The sequence below is a fragment of the Lepisosteus platostomus genome, unplaced genomic scaffold, assembly GCF_059453375.1.
Source record: "Lepisosteus platostomus isolate fLepPlt1 unplaced genomic scaffold, fLepPlt1.hap1 Scaffold_80_H1, whole genome shotgun sequence".
Taxonomy (NCBI): domain Eukaryota; kingdom Metazoa; phylum Chordata; class Actinopteri; order Semionotiformes; family Lepisosteidae; genus Lepisosteus; species Lepisosteus platostomus.
This window is the reverse complement of record NW_028291692.1, coordinates 155,001-178,229: the sequence shown is the minus strand read 5'-3', so window position 1 is coordinate 178,229 and position 23,229 is coordinate 155,001. Positions and strand designations below refer to the sequence as shown.

Below are 23,229 nucleotides of genomic sequence, written 5' to 3'. Positions count from 1 at the left end.
AGTGTAGGATTTGGGTTACAAGAACCATGAAACTGCACGAGAAAGCCCGTACACTGAATTAAACGGCTTTCTATTCAAAGGAGGACAAAAGAAATTCCCTGAGTTTGATTTTTTGCAGCACAGAGAGGAGCACTGTCGTGAGGCCGGTTAGCTCAGTTGGTTAGAGCGTGGTGCTAATAACGCCAAGGTCGTGGGTTTGAGCCCTGTACGGGCCGGGTCTAGGTCCAGGTCCCTGTTTGTGAAACAGGCAAATGACTGTCTCAGGGACCCATTCCTCATTCTCAAGGCACATGTATGCAGTATGTACACCGTGCATTGAACAATAGGGACTGAATACACCACAGGTAAGGTTAGAAGTCATTCTGAGGTGCCACATGTGAGGGATACAGCTAGGCATCCGAAATGTAGGGTTTGAGACCCTTCAGGAGTACTGCATCCTTTGAGACAGACCCGTGCATGTTAAACAAATGATCATTTCTTTCGGCATTAGGGACTAAATATACTAAACATATGATGCTAAAATGTTATTTTCACATATATTAATGTAATAAATGATTGCTTATGCTTTATAAACAAATCTAATTAAAATAAAAGCTTAAGTTTTGTATTTATCTTGTACCATAGAACATGATTTTCTTGTATTTCAAGCCCACAAAGTGTCCAAATGACGCACTACATGATATAAAGAAGATTATCACATGCATATCGGTATTATCTTTCTTATGAAAATGCATTCCTTTCATTACCTTTTACTTTTTAAAATGAACTCAAATTGAGTATAATGTAATAATTTAAGTAGAATAGATTCTAATAATATAATGATCCAGTGTTTTGCACTACTTCACTGCTTCACTGCTCTATGCCATCTGGAAATAAATCCTCAGACTGCTTACTGCCCTGGGCATGTACCAATAAATTAAAGGAGCACATCTGTTTATCACTGCGTTGAAGCAGGAGACACACAGTCTCTGCAAACACATCCTAGATACAGTGTTCCAGCACCTTTGACCTCATCCAGAACGTATCATTTCTTGAAAGGGATTGCTGTCCGAATGCACATCTGAATCCCAAACAGAATCTCTAGTAAAATATGATCATTTGTGAAACAGGCAAATGACTGTCTCAGGGGCCCATTCCTCATTGTCAGACACATGTATGGAATGCTTTCACCGTGCATTGAGCAATAGGGATTAAAAACACCGCAGGTAAGGTTAGATGTCATGTTCTATGATCATTTCTTTCAGCATTAGGGACTAAATATACTAAACGTATGATGCTAAAATGTTATTTTCACATATATTAATGTAATAAATGATTGCTTATGCTTTATAAACAAATCTAATTAAAATAAAAGCTTAAGTTTTGTATTTATCTTGTACCATAGAACATGATTTGCTTTGTATTTCAAGCCCACAAAGTGTCCAAATGTTCTATGATCATTTCTTTCAGCATTAGGGACTAAATATACCAAACGTATGATGCTAAAATCCTGAAAAAAGGATGTGCTCCATCTCGTCAGTAGATTGGATTCCAAAACTGATTTGGGTCAATATACATTACGTTTGAAATTAAAGTACAGTCTACTGTAGGGAACCATCAACTTAGAAAGCATTGGCCTTCCCTGGGGGTCAGGTAGGTGCAAAAGATAAACCTTTATCCTATCTTTATCTTAAGATAAGTGGCCAAGCAGTATTTTTCCAAGTTTCACCAAGCTCATCATGTTGCCATAGTAGACAAAGTTCTATAAAATGTTAAATAACTTTTAAAAAAAGTATCTTGGTCTTACAGTACTGTACAAGGTGAATTAAACTGTCCCTGGTAATAAAAAGTAATTAGAAGCATCTCAGAAACTTTATCTCTAGAAACATTAGCTGTTTTATATCATGTAATTTAGTGTGATGTTGTCAGAATTCAAGGACATTATCACACACAGAAATTGGTTCAGTTAAATCTAAAAAACACAGCTAAACATGGGTTTAAATGTAACAGAAGTCTTACCTCTTGTCAAAAGATTTAATTCAAGAAGCGATGTAATAAATGATTGCTTATGCTTTATAAAGAAGCTTAAGTTTTGTATTTATCTTGTACCATAGAACATGATTTTCTTTGTATTTGAAGCCCACAAAGTGTCCAAATGATGCACTACATGATATAAGGAAGATTATCACATGCATATCGGTATTATCTTTCTTATGAAAATGCATTCCTTTCATTACCTTTAACTTTTTAAAATGAACTCAAATTGTGTATAATGTAATAATTTAAGTAGAATAGATTCAGGTAGGAAATATAGAGTCATGATGTTTATGGCTGACATCATTTCACATGGGTGAATTTTAAGCTAAGAAATAAAAACATTTACAATGAAGATACCATTGCTTAATTTTAAATGCCTTTAAAAAATAAATACCTCCTGAGAATAATTTGCCACTCCCAGATCCTTGGTAAGGTACTGTTTGAATCCAATCAGGAGAGGAGCATCCAGGGAGTGCTTTCTATAGAGTCCAGCTTGGGCCACTCTCTTCCGGCCTGCTGATACTTTTTAACTACTCAGGGCCTGTAAGGATATAAAACACCGGTTTAAACATTTTATACCTATAAGACAAATTAGAATTTTAGTAAAAAATAGATACATCTGAAAAATAAAAAAGTCTTACTGCTGATAGAGTTCTTCAGAGCTCACATCTTCCCCTTCCTTATCCGCTTCTGTTTCAGTTTCTAGAGCAGCCTCTGGCATCTCTTCCTCCTGGACAGCGGCCTCTTGCTCAGGGCCGCTGGAATGCAGGTAGATTCTTTTCAACATGCTTTTACATAATATGTTGTAACACTGATTTCAAAAAGAAACTACAGAAGCCTTACAGATTAAAAATATCTCACCTTGCCAATGTGTCTTCAGGCTTCCCATGTACAAAAAGGCCCAAGGACTCTAGCAGTCTTACAACCACTATCCTGTTTGCCTCACCAGACACGATCTCTATTCTGTGGTAATCCACGATGACCCCGTTCTTCAGGTGATTCATCATGTCCTCCCTCGCCTGTTGAGAGGCCATCCTGATCTTTTCTGCCGTGGCGTGCTTCATACACGCCCTCTTCAAGTGAGCAGGAAGCTGATCAAGAGTATTCAGGTACATCTTGCACACCAGGGGAATCCGCGCGGGTTTCCTTTGAAAATAAATAATACCATCTGTGTATAGAAACAAGCTAAGACTGATTTCTTAAATTATCCTTAATTTTCTCTCTCATAGTTTGAGCATAATGATTTTATTGCATTTATATAAGAATTGCTCATTGCTCCTAAATAAATAATGGTTTCATAAAAAAGTGAACACTTACTTGGTCTCAGTCACAGACTTTCCAATAGAAGCCATTGTGGAGTTCAGCAACTGCAGGTCCTAGAAGTGGGGAAGGAATTTTAAAAGAGAAATTGAATTACAATACAGAAGGAATGGCTGAGGGTTCACTGAAATATATAAATATACAAATTCCAAAGACTGAGTCCATATAGAAACAACTACCTTTCATTTTCAGTATAAGAAAAAAAAACATTATCTTCCAAAGCATCATAAAATTGTCCCTTCTTCCAGACTCTACTTCTCTCTTGTAGTAGTATAGCAGACCTTTCCAGGTGAGCAGATCACAGAGTCCGAAATGAGCTTCCTCCATCAAGCAAAGTACCTGAACATGACTCTGTCTTCATAAAAGCGCCCCTGTAATAAAGACATTAAATCCGAAATCAAGAGGGCAGTTGCCTACTGAAATACAAGAAGTCATCAATTTTAACCTAGCAACACATTAAAGGCTGCATCTATACAAGTACGATTCTAGAAATGCTCACCAGATTACGTTTTAAGAAGGAACTGCGCTTCAGGTTCCGCCGAGATCTAAACTCGGATGGCAGGATTCAGAGTCCGGAGTGCGGACTGATGGCGCACGGAGGGTCCATATACTGTGGATCCCTCAGTGATCTTCCGCGTATTCAAACCGCCAGCGTGTGACTCCCCTGTCCCCGTGACCTCATTGCTCTGCTCTCTCCTCTGTGCAGCTGAGCCCGACTCACGGTAAAATGGAAAAAAATATGCCCTCGACGCGAGACTTATTCTGGAGCGAGCCAGTGTTGCGCATAGCTGCCTTCAAAGCAGTTAACCCAGGTTCGATTCCCGGCCAACGCAGTTGCGAATGTTTTCAAATGCTGTCATGAGCCTTGGATTGTGACTAGCAAAGCGAAGCCTTTTGAAAGAGCTAAAGCACTGCAAAACGGAATTGAAGGAGAATCTTACAGGGGATTCTGAGCAGTGTCTGCATACATGCAGTCAGATAAAGGTGCTGAAAGCTTGAGCTACTCTCAATGTCGTGCTGCCCTTCCCCGGAGTAAATCTGTTACTTTGAAAGAATGCTTCTGGCAGGTTCAAAAAGGGACCCTTGTTAATTGGAGAAATCAATGATTTCGAATGAATTCTGTATGCGTTAAAAGACAGCTATACACAGAAAACATGCAGGACACTGCTCATGATGTTTCCCGAGCCGAAACACAGTGCGTTTTTCCAAGCCATTTGACAAAGCCCACCCACTGAAAACTGCAGCAGATCGTGTAAAGACGTTCAACTTTGTAACTACTGCACGCACAGGAAGCAGAATAAATTCCTCTTTTCAAACTGTCAAAGGTTTGCTTTGCGAACGCTGCAGGACATCGCACAATCTCTTTTGAATGGGGACAAACGATTTCTTATGGGGCGCAGTAAGTACAGACGTTTAAAATGCTCCACTCATGCCGACGATGCAGCATGAAGAAGCGCAACCTAACGTTTGACAGACAAAAGCCAGGCGCCGCTATGAGCAATATGAAATCATACTGACAGCACACGGCGTTTCGCGCTGACACAAAAGTAATCTCGACAGACGCTGTTCTCTGCATAAAGCTGAAAGAGCTAAAGAGCGTTTCTGTTGACACGTAACAAGCTCGTTTCTTTCTACCATGATATCACCGTGACCAAATCTGTCTTTAAACACCTTGCTCAGTCTCTGACGAGACTGTCAAAAATTGCTTTCGCCGATTGTATTGCAAACCGGCGGAAGCGGGGTATTGGGAAAAGTTTTCAACTAGCAATAATCGCGCCTCGGCTAAACCTCACAGGCTACGATACTGCCACTGCGCAAAGCTGACGGTTGCCAGGCAACCGCGGGGATCCTATGGAAATCGTTATCGATCGTCTCATGGCATGTCGTTGCTATAACGCTTCATATTTGTCGTCTTCTTCTTCTTCTAGCTTGAGGTTTTGAAGAATTTCATGACAGACAAGGGCTCCGTTGGGAACAAAGGGCGTTGTGAGAAAACCGTTGCTTATTTTCAGCAGCAGAAATACAACCCTTTAAATACAAGATGACAGAACAATGACGAAGGGCATGCCGGGAGGAACTCATGCACTACAGAGGAAAGGGGGCGGGCACGTACAGTTCACATTCAAGCCACAAGTACTCTTCTTGGATGTTGCACAAACAAATCCTAACGTCTTGAAAGCATTGCAGCATGTTTGTGTCCCACTTCCCGTGGCTGCGGGACGAGTGACACGAACGGACAAACACAATCTGTGGCGTTTAGCGTGACATAGTCTTGCAGGCATCGTGCTGTCTCACTGCAATATTATACCGCTGGAGGAAACAGTCCATCTGGCCATGAAACTCATTTGAACGTCTAGCTACAGCAACTAACAATATCATGATTTATTCAGGATGTGTGGAATCAGCACGTCCCGGAGACAGCTTCCGAAATCGTGAGCATTCTCTGGTGGTAGGGGCGTTCAAGATGGCGCTCAGGTGGGAGGTAAAGTTTAGTGGTTGGGGAGTTTTTTTGAGTTTTTCATGACCTGAATGTTAATTTTTGCTTTTTTTGACTACAGAAAAATAAGGACTTAACACTAGTTGTTTAAACTTCAGTTATAATTGAAAGAAAAAAAAACGATTTTTTTTTAGGTTTAAAAAGTCCGATATGAGTAACACTGGGAAAAGAAAAGAGAGTGCTGGGTCTTCGAAGGAGAACTCTAAGATACCTCAATCGTATATGTATAGCACTACAAAAAAATCGATGGCAACTAAAGGGAAAAGTGAAGCAGCTGCAGGGGCAGCAACAGGGCGGAGGCGCCGCGCGCCCGGCCGACGTGTTGGACCGGTGCGCTTTACGTGCTGAAATAAACACGCGACAGCCCCGAAATGTTTCCAGAGTGCTGTGCACTGAAGACTTGCCTGGTGCTCCTCCGTGCAGATTGTTTGTCCTCCTCAAGTGCGGGACGAGCCAACACAAGGGAGTGCATTCGCCAACATCCAGGCACGCAATGCGATTTGGAAAGCAGCTCCTTTCCAAAGAGTTGCACACGAACGATCCTTCAGTCCCGCTCGGGGGGCACGGAACCCCCGCCACACACAGCTTCAAGTAGCGAGTCAGGCGCCAGGGCTTTCGCTTACGGCCACACCACCCTGAACACGCCCGATCTCGTCTGATCTCGGAAGCTAAGCAGCGTCGGGCCTGGTTAGTACTTGGATGGGAGACTGCCTGGGAATACCAGGTGCTGTAAGCTTTTGCTCTCCCGGCCAGCAGGGGTCGCCATTGGTGCCGTAGGCTTTGGGAGGAAAACCTGCAGGATGGAAAGGTGATCTATAGCCTCATCTCTAGAGATGTTTTGTTGCTGTGGCATGTGTGACCCATATTCAAAAAAAAAAACCCGTCTGTAAAACGAATATCGAAGCTGCCTCTAAATCTGCAAATGAAGATGAGTCGATAAACCACTCGTTTTTCGTATAACTAGACATATATTCATTTGTTACCGATTTCATTCATTGAGCACGGATACAATAGAGGTACAGCCATTCACTGTTTGACATGTCTGCACTGGTACAGAACCGAGCAATCAGAAAACGGGTGAAACTGTCTTTAGACTCAGCATACAGTACCGAGGCCCCCCATGACCAAATAAAGGCTAACCTCGATAATCAGCCTAAAGAACGCAGACTACAGCAAAATGACTGACTTTGAAAAGGGAATGAACGTCCGGAAGGAGTAGTGGAACTAGCTTGAGATGCTTCTCCGGACCCCTAAATAAAAGCCAGCGAGAACCAGCAGCGGCGTCCACTCCTGTCGAACCGGGATCCTTCCGCAGCCACGCAGCTCGTGGTGTCCTAACCCTCCCGTATCTGATTTTGGACCAAGCACATCAGGAGAAGCGCGAACGCAGTCCCCCACTACCAGAAATTATGCAGTCGAGATTCCCACATTTGGGGAATTCGCAGGGGTCAGCACAGCCGGAGTGCAATGGCTGAGCCTCGCCCTGGGTGAACCTCCTTCTTGATCAAGGTATCTCCCCTGCCAGGTAAGTATGAGTTAAACAGGCCCCTGCAAGCGGCCCGCACCCACAGCACAAATCGCGCAGCCTAGGCCACCTCCTCGCCCCGCACGCCACCGCCTCCTGCTGGGCCCACTCTTTCACACACTCACACGCCACACTAACACTCAAAAGTGTGGGCAAAACGAGAAAACGAGCGCGCCGTTTCCTACACATCTGCAGTCGCCGTTGCGCATTCGCAGCATGTCCCGGGATGCAATTCGGCCTCATTTGCATAACTCCAGACCGGCAGATCGCCACGCAAGCTCGCGACGTGCGCCTGCCACACACCGAACAAACCTTTTCAGCAATTTCCAAAAAACGGGCCTGCTCGCCTGCCCACAAGGCTCCGTCTCTTACCTGCTCTCCAGAGCCTGCTGCCTTCTGTGCTTTTCTCTCGGCACCGCTGCAGTGCACACAACTCCTGCAGCGGGAGGGGGGGAGAAAGTTCCCGCGCTCCGCCGCAGGGAAGGCTCGCTCCGTGCGCACACGTCCTTTCGATGCCAGTCCAACAAGTGCTCCGCATTAGCTGCGTCGGGGCTCCGGCGTGTCGCACCTCACCTCACCTCGCACTGCCCCCTCCTTGAATGTCTGCCGCTGGGCATGCCCCGCTCTCCTCCGCCTTATCTTATCGCATGTGAGCACCGACAATGGCCACAATGCCGGGGAATGGCACCTGTAAAGTGTTAATTGGGGCACAGGAACAGCCCGTCTCGTCTCGGGGGGGCCGGCTTCAGAGACAATACAGCAAACACAGCGGGGCGGGGGAAGAAGACGACACCACACATGCGGGTACATTCAGCTCCGGCGGGAACGAGACATTTGTCGGTCTTTTCAAGTGCAGAGAGCCGAGCAATCCTTCACTTGTATCGTTTCTCCCCGGTGACTAGATCTGGCCCTGCGACTCTCGACTGGGCTCACCCCCGGGGCAGCCCAGCAGGTGTGAGCCTGGCCGGCACCCGGATGGGAGATTCCACCCCGGAAAAGCTCCGGTTGCTGCTGCTCCTGCAAGAGGTGTGACTGGGACCAGTAGGGAGCGCTCACCCTGCGGGCTGTGTGGCTCTCTTACGCCCCAGCCTCCTGAAGGCGACACTCTGCTGCACAAACAGGCGCCGTCCTTCGGGGGAGGCGTCAAACCGAGGTCCCGACCCTCCTTGGCCATTAGGAATCCCCAGGGCGTCTCTCAAAAAGAGACGCCGGGGGTGTCCCTCTGGTGTTAGTGCTCCCCTTTACCCATCAGTCGGGGTCTCCTCCTAATCCCCGTCTCACCTGTAACAATCAATGACGAGGCCCCCCTGTCCGTGAGATTTAGTACTCGCGCAAGAGACCGGGGGCAGAGCGCGAACGCGGTCCCCCGCCCCCCACAAAGTGCGCGCTCCGGGTTCCCTCTCGGGGCCCTGCAACACAGCGGAAGGGCAGCGAGAAGGAGCCTCTTGCTCTGACGCCGCAAGGCCACAAGAGGGCGGAGGCGCCACGCGCCCGGCCGACGTGTTGGACCGATGCGCTTTACGTGCTGAAATAAACACGCGAAAGCCCCGAAATGTTTCCAGAGTGCTGTGCACTGGAGGTTTTTGTCTGGTGAAGACTTGCCTGGTGCTCCTCCGTGCAGATTGTTTGTCCTCCTCCAGTGCGGGATGAGCCAACACAAGGAAGCGCATTCGCCAACATCCAGGCACGCAATGCGATTTGGAAAGCAGCTCCTTTCCAAAGAGTTGCACACGAACGATCCTTCAGTCCCGCTCGGGGGGCACGGAACCCCCGCCACACACAGCTTCAAGTAGCGAGTCAGGCGCTGGGGTTTTCGCTTACGGCCACACCACCCTGAACACGCCCGATCTCGTCTGATCTCGGAAGCTAAGCAGCGTTGGGCCTGGTTAGTACTTGGATGGGAGACTGCCTGGGAATACCAGGTGCTGTAAGCTTTTGCTCTCCCGGCCAGCAGGGGTCGCCGTTGGTGCCGTAGGCTTTGGGAGGAAAACCTGCAGGATGGAAAGGTGATCTATAGCCTCATCTCTAGAGATGTTTTGTTGCTGTGGCATGTGTGTGACCCATATTCAAAAAAAAAAAAACGTCTGTAAAACGAATATCGAAGCTGCCTCTAAATCTGCAAATGAAGATGAGTCGATAAACCACTCGTTTTTCGTATAACTAGACATATATTCATTTGTTACCGATTTCATTCATTGAGCACGGATACAATAGAGGTACAGCCATTCACTGTTTGACATGTCTGCACTGGTACAGAACCGAGCAATCAGAAAACGGGTGAAACTGTCTTTAGACTCAGCATACAGTACCGAGGCCCCCCATGACCAAATAAAGGCTAACCTCGATAATCAGCCTAAAGAACGCAGACTACAGCAAAACGACTGACTTTGAAAAGGGAATGAACGTCCGGAAGGAGTAGTGGAACTAGCTTGAGATGCTTCTCCAGACCCCTAACTAAAAGCCAGCGAGAACCAGCAGCGGCGTCCACTCCTGTCGAACCGGGATCCTTCCGCAGCCACGCAGCTCGTGGTGTCCTAACCCTCCTGTATCTGATTTTGGACCAAGCACATCAGGGGAGAGCGCGAACGCAGTCCCCCACTACCAGAAATTATGCAGTCGAGATTCCCACATTTGGGGAATTCGCAGGGGTCAGCACAGCCGGAGTGCAATGGCCGAGCCTCGCGCTGGGTGAACCTCCTTCTTGATCAAGGTATCTCCCCTGCCAGGTAAGTATGAGTTAAACAGGCCCCTGCAAGCGGTCCGCACCCACAGCACAAATCGCGCAGCCTAGGCCAACTCCTCGCCCCGCACGCCACCGCCTCCTGCTGGGCCCACTCTTTCACACACTCACACGCCACACTAACACTCAAAAGTGTGGGCAAAACGAGAAAACGAGCGCGCCGTTTCCTACACATCTGCAGTCGCCGTTGCGCATTCGCAGCATGTCCCGGGATGCAATTCGGCCTCATTTGCATAACTCCAGACCGGCAGATCGCCACGCAAGCTCGCGACGTGCGCCTGCCACACACCGAACAAACCTTTTCAGCAATTTCCAAAAAACGGGCCTGCTCGCCTGCCCACAAGGCTCCGTCTCTTACCTGCTCTCCTGAGCCTGCTGCCTTCTGTGCTTTTCTCTCGGCACCGCTGCAGTGCACACAACTCCTGCAGCGGGAGGGGGGGAGAAAGTTCCCGCGCTCCGCCGCAGGGAAGGCTCGCTCCGTGCGCACACGTCCTTTCGATACCAGTCCAACAAGTGCTCCGCATTAGCTGCGTCGGGGCTCCGGCGTGTCGCACCTCACCTCACCTCGCACTGCCCCCTCCTTGAATGTCTGCCGCTGGGCATGCCCCGCTCTCCTCCGCCTTATCTTATCGCGTGTGAGCACCGACAATGGCCACAATGCCGGGGAATGGCACCTGTAAAGTGTTAATTGGGGCACAGGAACAGCCCGTCTCGTCTCGGGGGGGCCGGCTTCAGAGACAATACAGCAAACACAGCGGGGCGGGGGAAGAAGACGACACCACACATGCGGGTACATTCAGCTCCGGCGGGAACGAGACATTTGTCGGTCTTTTCAAGTGCCGAGAGCCGAGCAATCCTTCACTTGTATCGTTTCTCCCCGGTGACTAGATCTGGCCCTGCGACTCTCGACTGGGCTCACCCCCGGGGCAGCCCAGCAGGTGTGAGCCTGGCCGGCACCCGGATGGGAGATTCCACCCCGGAAAAGCTCCGGTTGCTGCTGCTCCTGCAAGAGGTGTGACTGGGACCAGTAGGGAGCGCTCACCCTGCGGGCTGTGTGGCTCTCTTACGCCCCAGCCTCCTGATGGCGACACTCTGCTGCACAAACAGGCGCCGTCCTTCGGGGGAGGCGTCAAACCGAGGTCCTGACCCTCCTTGGCCATTAGGAAACCCCAGGGCGTCTCTCAAAAAGAGACGCCGGGGGTGTCCCTCTGGTGTTAGTGCTCCCCTTTACCCATCAGTCGGGGTCTCCTCCTAATCCCCGTCTCACCTGTAACAATCAATGACGAGGCCCCCCTGTCCGTGAGATTTAGTACTCGCGCAAGAGACCGGGGGCAGAGCGCGAACGCGGTCCCCCGCCCCCCACAAAGTGCGCGCTCCGGGTTCCCTCTCGGGGCCCTGCAACACAGCGGAAGGGCAGCGAGAAGGAGCCTCTTGCTCTGACGCCGCAAGGCCACAAGAGGGCGGAGGCGCCGCGCGCCCGGCCGACGTGTTGGACCGGTGCGCTTTACGTGCTGAAATACCCCGAAATGTTTCCAGAGTGCTGTGCACTGGAGGTTTTTGTCTGGTGAAGACTTGCCTGGTGCTCCTCCGTGCAGATTGTTTGTCCTCCTCCAGTGCGGGACGAGCCAACACAAGGGAGCGCATTCGCCAACATCCAGGCACGCAATGCGATTTGGAAAGCAGCTCCTTTCCAAAGAGTTGCACACGAACGATCCTTCAGTCCCGCTCGGGGGGCACGGAACCCCCGCCACACACAGCTTCAAGTAGCGAGTCAGGTGCCGAGGCTTTCGCTTACGGCCACACCACCCTGAACATGCCCGATCTTGTCTGATCTCGGAAGCTAAGCAGCGTTGGGCCTGGTTAGTACTTGGATGGGAGACTGCCTGGGAATACCAGGTGCTGTAAGCTTTTGCTCTCCCGGCCAGCAGGGGTAGGCTTTGGGAGGAAAACCTGCAGGATGGAAAGGTGATCTATAGCCTCACCTCTAGAGATGTTTTGTTGCTGTGGCATGTGTGTGACCCATATTAAAAAAAAAAAAAACCATCTGTAAAACGAATATCGAAGCTGCCTCTAAATCTGCAAATGAAGATGAGTCGATAAACCACTCGTTTTTCGTATAACTAGACATATATTCATTTGTTACCAATTTCATTCATTGAGCACGGATACAATAGAGGTACAGCCATTCACTGTTTGACATGTCTGCACTGGTACAGAACCGAGCAATCAGAAAACGGGTGAAACTGTCTTTAGACTCAGCATACAGTAACCACTCGGCCACCTCGTCTAGGAAACTGGGATGTCCTGACATGGGTTGGCGCACTCCAGTTGATCTTTTTCTTTTTTTTCCCTCATACTCGAGGGTCATTTTCCTGTTCCACATGCGATTTCAACATTTTCCTTGGGAGATGTCAAGCCAGCAAGCCACTGCTGTGGTTCAGTGGCCAGTGTGGAGTTCAGTGGCTCTGTTGTACACAGAAAGCACATTGAGCTCCTTGGACATGAAAAGTTCCAGATAAAAGCCATTTGTCATCCTTTCTCTTGGTGTCGATGTTGCTATTGTATGTAAAGGTGGCAACTTGCTCAGCGAGCAGGCGGAGCACACACCGAATGCAGATGTGTCTGAGTGGTGTGTCCAAGTGGCTGCAAAAGGACAGCACTCCCGGGGCGCCGTGGCTTAGTTGGTTAAAGCGCCTGTCTAGTAAACAGAAAATCCTGGGTCCGAATCCCAGCGGTGCCTTTTTTTGTTCTGTGTTCTCGAACAGAACTGGTCATTATGGACAACCGCATACGTCTAGACTTAATTAAATGCAAGTATTCATTTCCTGTCTTGAACGACTTGTTTTTCTTAAAATGGATGCAACTTGCAAAACATGAAATACAAACCTCGCTAATCAGCGCTCGCGGCTGGCAAAAAAAAAAGAAGTCAGCAATGTTTTTTTCTTTAACCTTAAGCCTGCTAATGGAGAAGAACCTAGTCGCCACATCACATACATCCGTTTCAACGATAAGAAGGTAACAACTATCCTCACTCCAGAGTAAATCTCACGTTGAGGGCATATTTTTTTCCACTTTACCATGAGTCGGGCTCAGCTGCACAGAGGCGAGAGCAGAGCAATGAGGTCACGGGGATAGGGGAGTCACACGCTGGCGGTTTGAACACGTGGAAGATCACTGAGGGATCCACAGTATGTGGACCCTCCGTGCGCCATCATTCCACACTCCAGACTCTGAATCCTGCCATCCGAGTTAAGATCTCGGCGGAACCTGAGGCACAGTTCTTTCTTAAAACGTAATCTGGTGAGCATTTCTAGAATCGTAATTGTATAGATGCAGCCTTTAATATGTTGCTAGGTTAAAATTTATGACTTCTTGAACTTCAGTAGGCAACTGCCCTCTTGATTTCGGATTTAATTTCTTTATTACAGGGGCGCTTTTATGATGACAGAGTCAAGTTCAGGTACTTTGCTTGATGGAGGAAGCTCATTTCGGACTCTGTGATCTTCTCACCTGGAAAGGTCTGCTGTACTACTACAAGAGAGAAGTAGAATCTGGAGGAAGGGACAATTTTATGATGCTTTGGAAGGTAATGTTTTTTTTTTCTTTGAAATCGAAATGAATCAGAATATCAGTGCAAAAGACAAACTCTTGGTTTGGTTTAAAGAGATATGGTTTTAAAACAGACAAAATGTAGAAAACAGGTGTTTCTCACTTTTGGAAAAGAATGGACCGGGGGTAATATTTTACTAGTTGCAGTGCTAAGCTCACTGGGTTACAGCCCTGCAGTGTCACACGAGGGCCAGTGGTGCAATGGATAATGTGTCTGACTATGGATTAGGAGTTTGGAGGTTCGACTCCTGCCTGGCGCTGGTTTTTTTTAAACACATCAGCCTACTCCCTAAGTAGTCTGTGCTACTTACTGCATTGTAATCGTACCCAGTAAGAGATTTCCTTCATGTAAATGAACTGCACCTGACAGCTTTAGAAAAACACCTGGGCTCAGTACGGTGCTGAGAGCTCAAGTTGTGTATAATGTAATAATTTAAGTAGAATAGATTCTAATAATATAATGATCCAGTGTGTTGCACTACTTCACTGCTTCACTGCTCTATGCCGTCTGGAAATAAATCCTCAGACAACTTACTGCCCTGGGCATGTACCAATAAATTACAGGAGCACATCTATATATCACTGCGTTGAAGCAGGAGACACAATCACTGCAAATACATCCTAAATACAGTGTTCCAGCACCTTTGACCTCATCCAGAACGTATCATTTCTTGAAAGGAATTGCTGTCCGAATGCACATCTGAATCCCAAACAGAATCTCTAGTAAAATACGATCATTTGTGAAACAGGTAAATGTCTTAGGGGCCCATTCCTCATTCTCAAGACACATGTATGCAGTACGTACATCATGCATTGAGCAATAGGGATTAAAGACACCACAGGTAAGGTTAGAAGACATTCTGACTATATTCTAAAATATTGGACTCATATTCTTATGATGGCAGACATGATGCTGTGTTTAAAACCGGGGTTAATGGACATTATATGACTGTCAATTCTGTTTTGTTTTGGAGACTCTTGGCTGCCTATGTGGTACAGTGCAGCGTGAAGAAAACATTTTCCAAAACTGTGTCAGCTCAAAAGTTGTAAGAAAATCTTTCCAGCTGCTTTAACTCTCTTCATTTTTGTCATTTAATTGTCTGTCGGCACTATGTAGCAGCGTTGCATGACAACCCATCTCACCACGGAAAGGAACCTAACAGCTTTTGTAAGAGAGGAGAAAAGGACCTGGCCCGTACGGGACTCGAACCCACAACTTTGGTGTTATTAGCTCTAACCAACTGAGCTAACCAGCCTCACGACAGCAATCCTCTCTGTGCTGCAAAAAATCGAACTCAGGGAATTTCTTTTGCCCTCCTTTGAATTGAAAGCCGTGTAATTCAGTGTACGGGCTTTCTCGTGCAGTTTTATAGTTCTTGTAACCCAAATCCTACACTGGCGTGAAGTGACCCCCCATTTCACAGCATTTTTCAGCTGATTTAAAATGTACCTAAAGGAGAAGCATTATTGAAGACCATCAATTACCAAGAGCTTTTGTCAAAGGTTTTGGTGGTCATTTTTAATGACCACAGAGCGTTGTGACCTCAGTTTTACATCTCATCCAAGAGACAGCGCCCTTTTACAACACAGCGTCTCCGTCACTATGCTGGGGCATTGGGACCCGCACAGACCTCAGGGTGAGCGCCCCCCCGCCGGCACCATTAACACCGCTTCCAGCTGGAAACTTTGTTTTTCCCTGTAGCTCACCCTCATCCGGGTACTGACCTGGCTCACCTGCTTAGCTTCAGTGGGTTTTCAGTTGCGAGTTGCAAGGGGATGCAAGTGATGGAGCCGCTCGCTGCAAAAGCCACTGCTTTGGCTGGGAATCGAACCAGAGCCTCCCGCGTGAGAAGCAAGAATTCTACCACTGAACCAACAATGCTCAGTGCCCAGGCCTTCAAAAAAGACGCTTTTTTGGTACTCTGTAAAAAAAGCGTCGACATTACCTCTTTCAAAAGGCTTCACTTTCCTAGTCACATTCCAAGGCTCATTGAACCCGGGCTAATTCCTCCAGCGGTATAGTATTGCAGTTAGACAGCACGATGCCTGCAAGACTATGTCACGCACTGACGAGACTGTCAAAAATTGCTTTCGACGATTGTATTGCAAACCGGCGGAAGCGGGGTATTGGGAAAAGTTTTCAACTAGCAATAATTGCGCCTCGGCTAAACCTCACAGGCTACGATACTGCCACTGCGCAAAGCTGACGGTTGCCAGGCAACCGCGGGGATCCTATGGAAATCGTTATCGATCGTCTCATGGCATGTCGTTGCGGTAACGCTTCATATTTGTCGTCTTCTTCTTCTTCTAGCTTGAGGTTTTGAAGAATTTCATGACAGACAAGGGCTCCGTCGGGAACAAAGGGCGTTGTGAGAAAACCGTTGCTTATTTTCAGCAGCAGAAATACAACCCTTTAAATACAAGATGACAGAACAATGACGAAGGGCATGCCGGGAGGAACTCATGCACTACAGAGGAAAGGGGGCGGGCACGTACAGTTCACATTCAAGCCACAAGTACTCTTCTCGGATGTTGCATAAACAAATCCTAACGTCCTGAAAGCATTGCAGCATGTTTGTGTCCCACTTCCCGTGGCTGCAGGACGACTGACACGAACGGACAAACACAATTTGTGGCGTTTAGCGTGACATAGTCTTGCAGGCATCGTGCTGTCTCACTGCAATACTATACCGCTGGAGGAAACAGCCCGGGTTCGATGAGCCTTGGAATGTGACTAGGAAAGTGAAGCCTTTTGAAAGAGGTAAAGCACTGCACAACGGAAGTGAGGGAGAATCTTACAGGGGATTCTGAGCGGTGTCTGCATACACGCAGTCCGATACGGGTGCTGAAAGCTTGAGTTACTCTCAATGTCATGCTGCCTTTCCTCGGAGTAACTCTGTTACATTGAAAGAATGCTTCTCGCAGGTTCAAAAAGGGACCCTTGTTAATTGGAGAAATCAGTGATTTCGAATGAATTCTGTATGCGTTAAAAGACAGCTATACACAGAAAACATGCAGGACACTGCTCATGATATTTCCCGAGCCGAAACACAGTGCGTTTTTCCATGCCATCTGACAAAGCCCGCCCACTGAAAACTGCAGCAGATCGTGTAAAGACGTTCAACTTTGTAACTACTGCACGCACAGGAAGCAGAATAAATTCCTCTTTTCAAACTGTCAAAGGTTTGCTTTGCGAACGCTGCAGGACATTGCACAATCTCTTTTGAACGGGGACAAACGATTTCTTATGGGGCGCAGTAAGTACAGACATTTAAAAAGCTCCACTCATGCCGACGATGCAGCATGAAGAAGCGCAACCTAACATTTGACAGACAAAAGCCGGGCGCCGCTACGAGCAATATGAAATCAAACTGACAGCACACGGCGTTTCGCGCTGACTCAAAAGTGATCTCGACAGACGCTGTTCTCTGCATAACGCTGAAAGAGCTAAAGAGCGTTTCTGTTGAGACGTAACAAGCTCGTTTCTTTCTACCATGATGTTACCATGACAAAATCTGTCTTTAAACACCTTGCTCAGTCTCTGACGAGACTGTCAAAAATTGCTTTCGCCGATTGTATTGCAAACCGGCGGAAGCGGGGTATTGGGAAAAGTTTTCAACTAGCAATAATCGCGCCTTGGCTAAACCTCACAGGCTACGATACTGCCACTGCGCAAAGCTGACGGTTGCCAGGCAACCGCGGGGATCCTATGGAAATCGTTATCAATCGTCTCATGGCATGTCGTTGCTGTAACGCTTCATATTTGCGGCCGGACACTTCCCGCCTCCCAAAGGAAAGAGCGCCAATCAGACAGGCGGAGACCGAGGACTCGCAGAGCAGACGGCCACAGTCGCCGTAATAAGAGCGATTGTGAGCGGTTTTGTTTTCTCTCTTTGACCAGCCCAGCTGCGCCCCACCCGAAGGCAGGGAAGCACAAAAATTGTATGGAACTCATTCATGCTCCTCTCCTTGGAAATCTTTAGTAAAAGGCAAAAGATTTGTACGAGATGAAGAGAAACAGAGTGCGTGGCTGGACAGCTGCAGGAGCCCAGGCCGCCTTCAAGGCCTCTGCCCTGCCGGTCGTGGTTGGCAATGCACCTGGCCTTACAAACGAGCCAGTGGGGCCCGTTCAGCTCCGGGCTCATCGCCTGCGGCTCTCGGCTTACCTGGCAGGGGAGATACCTTGATCAGCCTGTAGTTGGAGTAGTTGGATTGTTTTCTTGTTTTGTGGAAGCAGTGTTTGTTTTGCAGTTTGAGATGGCAACTTTTGGATCCCGCAAGAATGCTGTACGTTTTGAGCTTTTGGATGACCTCTTCATGGATCGTATGCAGTTCAGCAGAAAAGTGTTACAGAAGGAACTTGGCTTTGAACCTCGGCACTTGGATTTCATCTTCGCTCTCCCAGGTCAGAAAGCATTTGAGGTTGTTTTTGCTACCTATTCTCTGTTTGAACAATGTGTGGATGTGTTTGAGGCAAAAAGAGGGAAAGTTCCTGCCCTTGAGAAGATCAACTTGCAGCCTCTGACACAGAGAGAGAGGAAAACGGTGCATGTTGTTATGTTCTCGGAACTGGCAAAGACCTGGCTTAAGCAGTACTGCACCGTCCACCATGGAACTGAGGTTAGAGATGTTGACGGTATAAAAACAGGAGCAAGGAAATTCGAGGTTCGCTTGCTACCGGACAATGTAAATGGAGGCTTAAGGCACCTGCCCTCTACAATCCAGCTGGGCGCCTGCAATGGCTATGTTTTTTATGTGGGACAACCAAAGGTGTGTCGGCGCTGTGGTGCTGTGGGACACCTGGCATCGTCCTGCACTGTGAAATGCTGCAAGACCTGTGGCAAACAGGGACATTTAGCCTCTGACTGTTCAATGCTGCCAAAGTGCAATTTATGTGGCTCGGAAGGACACGTTTTTAAGAACTGCCCTCACGCCTACGCCAATAAACTCAAAATGAGAAAGGATGAGGCAGTGCTTGTTTCAGCCAAACCGGCCCGAAAAGCCAAAGCAAACAACAAGTCAAACAAAGAACCCTTGTTGGACAAAGAGTCTCAGCCTCCAGCCAGGATCAGTCCTGCTGTGGCTCCGGGGCCGGTGGAAGAGAAATCCACTACGCTCCCACAACCGCAGACTGCACCAGACAAGCACGAGGGTTTGAAAACCCCCGAGAACAGCGAGGACCCCTCCCCCACTCCTGCTCCTCAGAACGAGTGCCAGTGTGGGGCCCCCCGGTGGAGCGGGTCCAGCGAGGATACCCAGGATTCAGCGGAGCTGCTTTTCTCAGACTCTGCAAGTGCTACAGATGCCCTCCTCTCCTTCATCCAGTCCATTACAAAGGGTCTGCAGCAGCTGGTGGGTGAGGGGGAAGAGGAGACTGGTGCATCGGCTGCACCCCTTTCCCCTCAGTGCTCCCAGGAGCTGGACTTGAGGAAAAGGAAAAATGACTCTGTTTTCTCCCCGAGCGAGGAGGAAGGAGAGCATGGTGATGGGGACAGCTGGAACCCCTCCAGCCCTCCCTCTACCCCCTTCCTTGAAATGGACTCTGTGAACGCTTTTACTGCTGCCACCATGATGAAGGCTCATTCAGAGGATGGCTGGCAGGAAATTGGTAAGAAGAAAAAGAAAAAGAAGAAGGTAACAGGTGAGACAGAAGAGAAATGTGTTTTGTAAAGACTGGTTCCACTTTCTTATGTAATATGGCTCTAAACATAATTTCTCTTAACACCAGAGGTATCAATGACAGAGTTAAATGCCAGTCTGTCTTTGATTACCTCCAGCAGAGAGAGGGAGATGTGTTGATGTTGCAGGAGTGTGCTTTAGCCTATCAAGAGAGGTATAAAAGCTTTGAAGATAGGTGGGATAAAGGGCCTTCTGATTGGTCAGGGGACAATAACAACAGAGCCTCTGGCGTGGCCATTTTTTTCAAAGGATGGGCATTCAAATTGAAAAGTATTCAGAGGGTCATAGATGGCAGGTTGCTGTGTGTGGATGTGGAATGGGGGACCGTTAACCTGCGGCTAATCAATGTGTATTGTCCTACTGACGTGGGAGGAAGGGTGGAGCTACTCAAGGCACTCTCTCCCCTATTGTTAAGTAGCACAGACGTGATAGTGGGAGGGGATTTTAATTGTATCTTAGAGCACACAGACAGGCAGTCTAGCTCTCCGATAAAATTGGATTCCAGCTCACTGGCCCTGCAAAACTTAGTTCAAGACTTTAAACTCTCAGACACATATAGATGTATATATCCCACAACAGCAGGATATACATGGTCAGGGAGGAATAGCAGCTCCAGAATTGACTATTGCTTTGTCTCAGAGAGAAAGTGAAAGTTGTTGGGGTCACTCTTCAGCCTGTCTTCTTCTCTGATCATCAGACTTTAGGGTGTAGAGTGGAACTCCAGGGCGGGACTGTCTTTGGCCCAGGCCTCTGGAAACTCAACACAAAGCTGCTAGAGAACGAGGGGGTAGTATCCCGCTACAAGGAGAAACTATCACAGTGGCTGTCCTTGCAGTGTCTGTACGGGTCAGTAGGAGAGTGGTGGGAGGAGGTGAAGGTGAGGACAAAGGCCTTTTTCATGGCTGAGGGAAGGAAGGCTGCTGCCAGACGGAGAGGAGTGCTAGCCAGGAAACAGAGGCAGCTGCAGCATCTCTACACGATGCTGCACAGTGGCTTCGATGTGCTCGAGGATATCACCCTTTTAAAAAAGGACATCCGGAGCATAGCCGAAGAAAGTAGTCGAAGAGTGCTGTTAAGAAGCAGAGTGCAGTTCTTGGAAGAAAATGAGAAGTGTACTCGCTTCTTTTTCAGGAAAGTGGTAGGCTCCAAGTCTGTCATGGAAAGTGTAGTTGATGAGGAGGGATGAGAGAGAACAGAGCCGAGTGCTATCCTCTCCTGCACCGAGGCCTTCTACTCAAGACTGTACAGCTCTACAGAGGTAAAGGATGAAGAAATTCATTTTTTTACTTCAAAGCTAGAAAACGTTTTGAGTGAAGAAGATAGGGAAGTACTTGAGAGGGATTTGACAGTAGAAGAGCTGAGACAGGCTATGGAGAGCTTACAGAAGGGGAAAACTCCGGGTGCTGACGGGCTCCCTAAAGAATTTTACTGCACCTTTTGGGATCTGCTTCAGGATCCGCTACTGCTCCTATTCGAGGAAAGCTATAAGACAGAATTGCTGCCTGACTCCTTAAGAGAAGGCACTATCTCTCTCTTGTTTAAGAAAGGAGCAAAGAATGACATAAAGAACTGGAGACCCCTCAGCCTGTTAGGCGTGGACACTAAGATCCTGTCCAAAGCCCTTTTCCTGCGCCTACAAAATGTAGTGGCCTCACTGGTAGGGAAAGAACAGACTTGTGGGATAGCAGGACGCCTGATGAGCGACAACCTGGCCTTGTTGAGGGATGTCTGTCTGTACTCTGAGGATCGCTCCCTCCCTCTGTGCATTTTAGGTGTAGACCTAGAAAAGGCCTTTGACCGCCTAAACCGGCAGTACTTAACATCGGTACTTGAGCACATGAAGTTTGGCCCCATCATGAGAAAGTGGATTAACCTGCTGTACACAGGTAGCAACAGCAGAGTAATGGTTAATGGCAATAGATCACGCCCCTTTGAAGTCTGTTCAGGGGTGAGGCAGGGCTGCCCATTATCCCCCTTGTTATTCGTTTTGGCTATGGAGCCCTTAGCCTGTGCCTTGCGCCAGGATCAGGCCATTAATGGGATACCAGTGCCTGGAAGTGGGGGAGGAGAGGTAAAGACATCTCTATACATGGATGACGTCACCCTGCTCCTCTCTGACAATGCCTCAATTAGCAGAGCTCTGCAGTGCTGTGATCGGTTCTCTTTGTCTTCCTCCACAAAAATTAACAAATCTAAGAGTGAGATGTTTTATCAGAACTGGAGGGAGCCAAAAGAAGAACATGATCTCAGGCTGCAAGAGAAGAGAATTAAGGTCCTGGGGGTGTATTTTGGAGAAGAGATGGGAACAGTAAATTGGCAGAACAAATTGCCAATCTTAAACAAAAAACTGATGCAATGGAAGGACCGAGACCTCACCATGACAGGGAAGGTGCTGGTCATCAAAGCCGAGCTCTTGCCTGTCTTGAATTTTCTGGCTTCTACCTTCCCAATCCCACACCGTGTTGCGGCGGTGCTGAGGAGATTGATGTTTCAATTTCTATGGGGTGGGAAGCAGGAAAGACTCAGAAGGGAAATAATGTACAGGCCGCTACCCTCAGGGGGGAAGTCTGTCCCAGATATTGCTACGAAGCTGCTGTGCATTTTCCTGGCCTCTGTGCTGAGAGGCTTTGCAACAGCACCTGCAGCGCGTACCTGGACTTATTTTTCCAGGCTCTGGGTAGGTAGGGAGGTGTTCAGAGTGTGGGGTGTCAGACCCAAGCTGGACGTCCCACTCTCTGACACATGCCCTGCAATTTATGGGACAGTTAAAAGTTTTCTAAGATCTCACCCAATTGGCCATATTCCCCTCCGAGATGTCAGCGTCCAAAAACTGGAAGATTTCGTTGCACCCCAGAACAATAGGCAGACCCCTGTGGGCATTTTAACATCAGCCCAAACAAGGAAGGTGTGGAAACACACATCCTCTAAGTTTCTGTGCAACATTCACAGAGATTTAGCCTGGAGTGTCGTCCACCAGTGCTTACCGGTACGAACTTTCTTGTACCCTAGGGGCCTCACCCCCAGCCCTCGCTGCGTTAGGGTGGGCTGCGGCGAGGAGGAGACTGTGACCCATCTCCTGTGGTCCTGTTTTTTTGCTAAGGCCTTCTGGGCACAGTTTGAAGATTGGTTGCAGGCTCTCTCGCCCCAATTTACCCTGACCGCTGCTTTCGTCATATACGGCATCTCTCCTGTCAAACTTCCTCCTGACGTGTTTGACAGGATCTGGGCCGTGGCGAACAGTGGGAAAGACGCCCTGTGGAGATTGAGGAACATGGGGCTGTTCAAAGGCATCGAGATCCCAGTCAAGGCAGCAGGTAGCCTGGCCCTGTTCATCACCCGAGAGAACTATTACCTCAGAGATCTGTGGAGAGTAGGGAGGGAGGAAGCAGAAAATCTGTGGGAAATAGAGAGCATAGGTCAATATCTCAAGAAACTGTGAAAAACATTATCATGTTTAAGTAAAGAATGTGATTTGCACCAGAAAAAAAGAAAATTGTTGCTATGTAACTGTTACCGTGTCAAAATGTAATGAGATGTGATCATATATACTGTTTTAAGTATGTATATTAATGTAAAGCTTTCTGATTTGTGATGTCCTGTATTTTTTTGTGAAAAGAAAATAAAGTTCTTAAAAACTGAAAATCGGTTCACCCAGGGCGAGGCTCGGCCATTGCACTCCGGCTGTGCTGACCCCTGCGAATTCCCCAAATGTGGGAATCTCGACTGCATAATTTCTGGTAGTGGGGGACTGCGTTCGCGCTCTCCCCTGATGTGCTTGGTCCAAAATCAGATACGGGAGGGTTAGGACACCACGAGCTGCGTGGCTGCGGAAGGATCCCGGTT

The 23,229-nt window shown here is 48.1% G+C and overlaps 8 non-coding genes and 2 pseudogenes across 8 annotated transcripts; 4 read left to right on the top strand and 6 right to left on the bottom strand.

The window, feature by feature from the left end:
• Positions 1 to 5,016: 5,016 nt before the first annotated feature.
• On the bottom strand, positions 5,017 to 5,158 carry LOC148631122 (U4 spliceosomal RNA). Its single transcript, XR_015934895.1, has one exon. It is a non-coding gene; the product is annotated as a U4 spliceosomal RNA (small nuclear RNA).
• A 1,292-nt stretch (positions 5,159 to 6,450) lies between these two features.
• Positions 6,451 to 6,569, top strand: LOC148631121 (5S ribosomal RNA). Its single transcript, XR_015934882.1, has one exon. It is a non-coding gene; the product is annotated as a 5S ribosomal RNA (ribosomal RNA).
• Positions 6,570 to 7,203: 634 nt separating this feature from the next.
• LOC148631120 (U1 spliceosomal RNA) lies at positions 7,204 to 7,366 on the bottom strand. The gene has a single exon (XR_015934897.1). It is a non-coding gene; the product is annotated as a U1 spliceosomal RNA (small nuclear RNA).
• Positions 7,367 to 9,173: 1,807 nt separating this feature from the next.
• LOC148631119 (5S ribosomal RNA) lies at positions 9,174 to 9,292 on the top strand. Its single transcript, XR_015934881.1, has one exon. It is a non-coding gene; the product is annotated as a 5S ribosomal RNA (ribosomal RNA).
• A 636-nt stretch (positions 9,293 to 9,928) lies between these two features.
• Positions 9,929 to 10,092, bottom strand: LOC148631118 (U1 spliceosomal RNA). The gene has a single exon (XR_015934908.1). It is a non-coding gene; the product is annotated as a U1 spliceosomal RNA (small nuclear RNA).
• Positions 10,093 to 11,887: 1,795 nt separating this feature from the next.
• Positions 11,888 to 12,006, top strand: LOC148631117 (5S ribosomal RNA; annotated as a pseudogene).
• Positions 12,007 to 15,770: 3,764 nt separating this feature from the next.
• Positions 15,771 to 15,912, bottom strand: LOC148631116 (U4 spliceosomal RNA). The gene has a single exon (XR_015934905.1). It is a non-coding gene; the product is annotated as a U4 spliceosomal RNA (small nuclear RNA).
• Positions 15,913 to 17,245: 1,333 nt separating this feature from the next.
• On the bottom strand, positions 17,246 to 17,387 carry LOC148631115 (U4 spliceosomal RNA). The gene has a single exon (XR_015934899.1). It is a non-coding gene; the product is annotated as a U4 spliceosomal RNA (small nuclear RNA).
• A 230-nt stretch (positions 17,388 to 17,617) lies between these two features.
• On the bottom strand, positions 17,618 to 17,733 carry LOC148631114 (U5 spliceosomal RNA). The gene has a single exon (XR_015934893.1). It is a non-coding gene; the product is annotated as a U5 spliceosomal RNA (small nuclear RNA).
• Positions 17,734 to 23,018: 5,285 nt separating this feature from the next.
• Positions 23,019 to 23,155, top strand: LOC148631113 (U1 spliceosomal RNA; annotated as a pseudogene).
• The last annotated feature ends 74 nt before the right edge of the window (positions 23,156 to 23,229 follow it).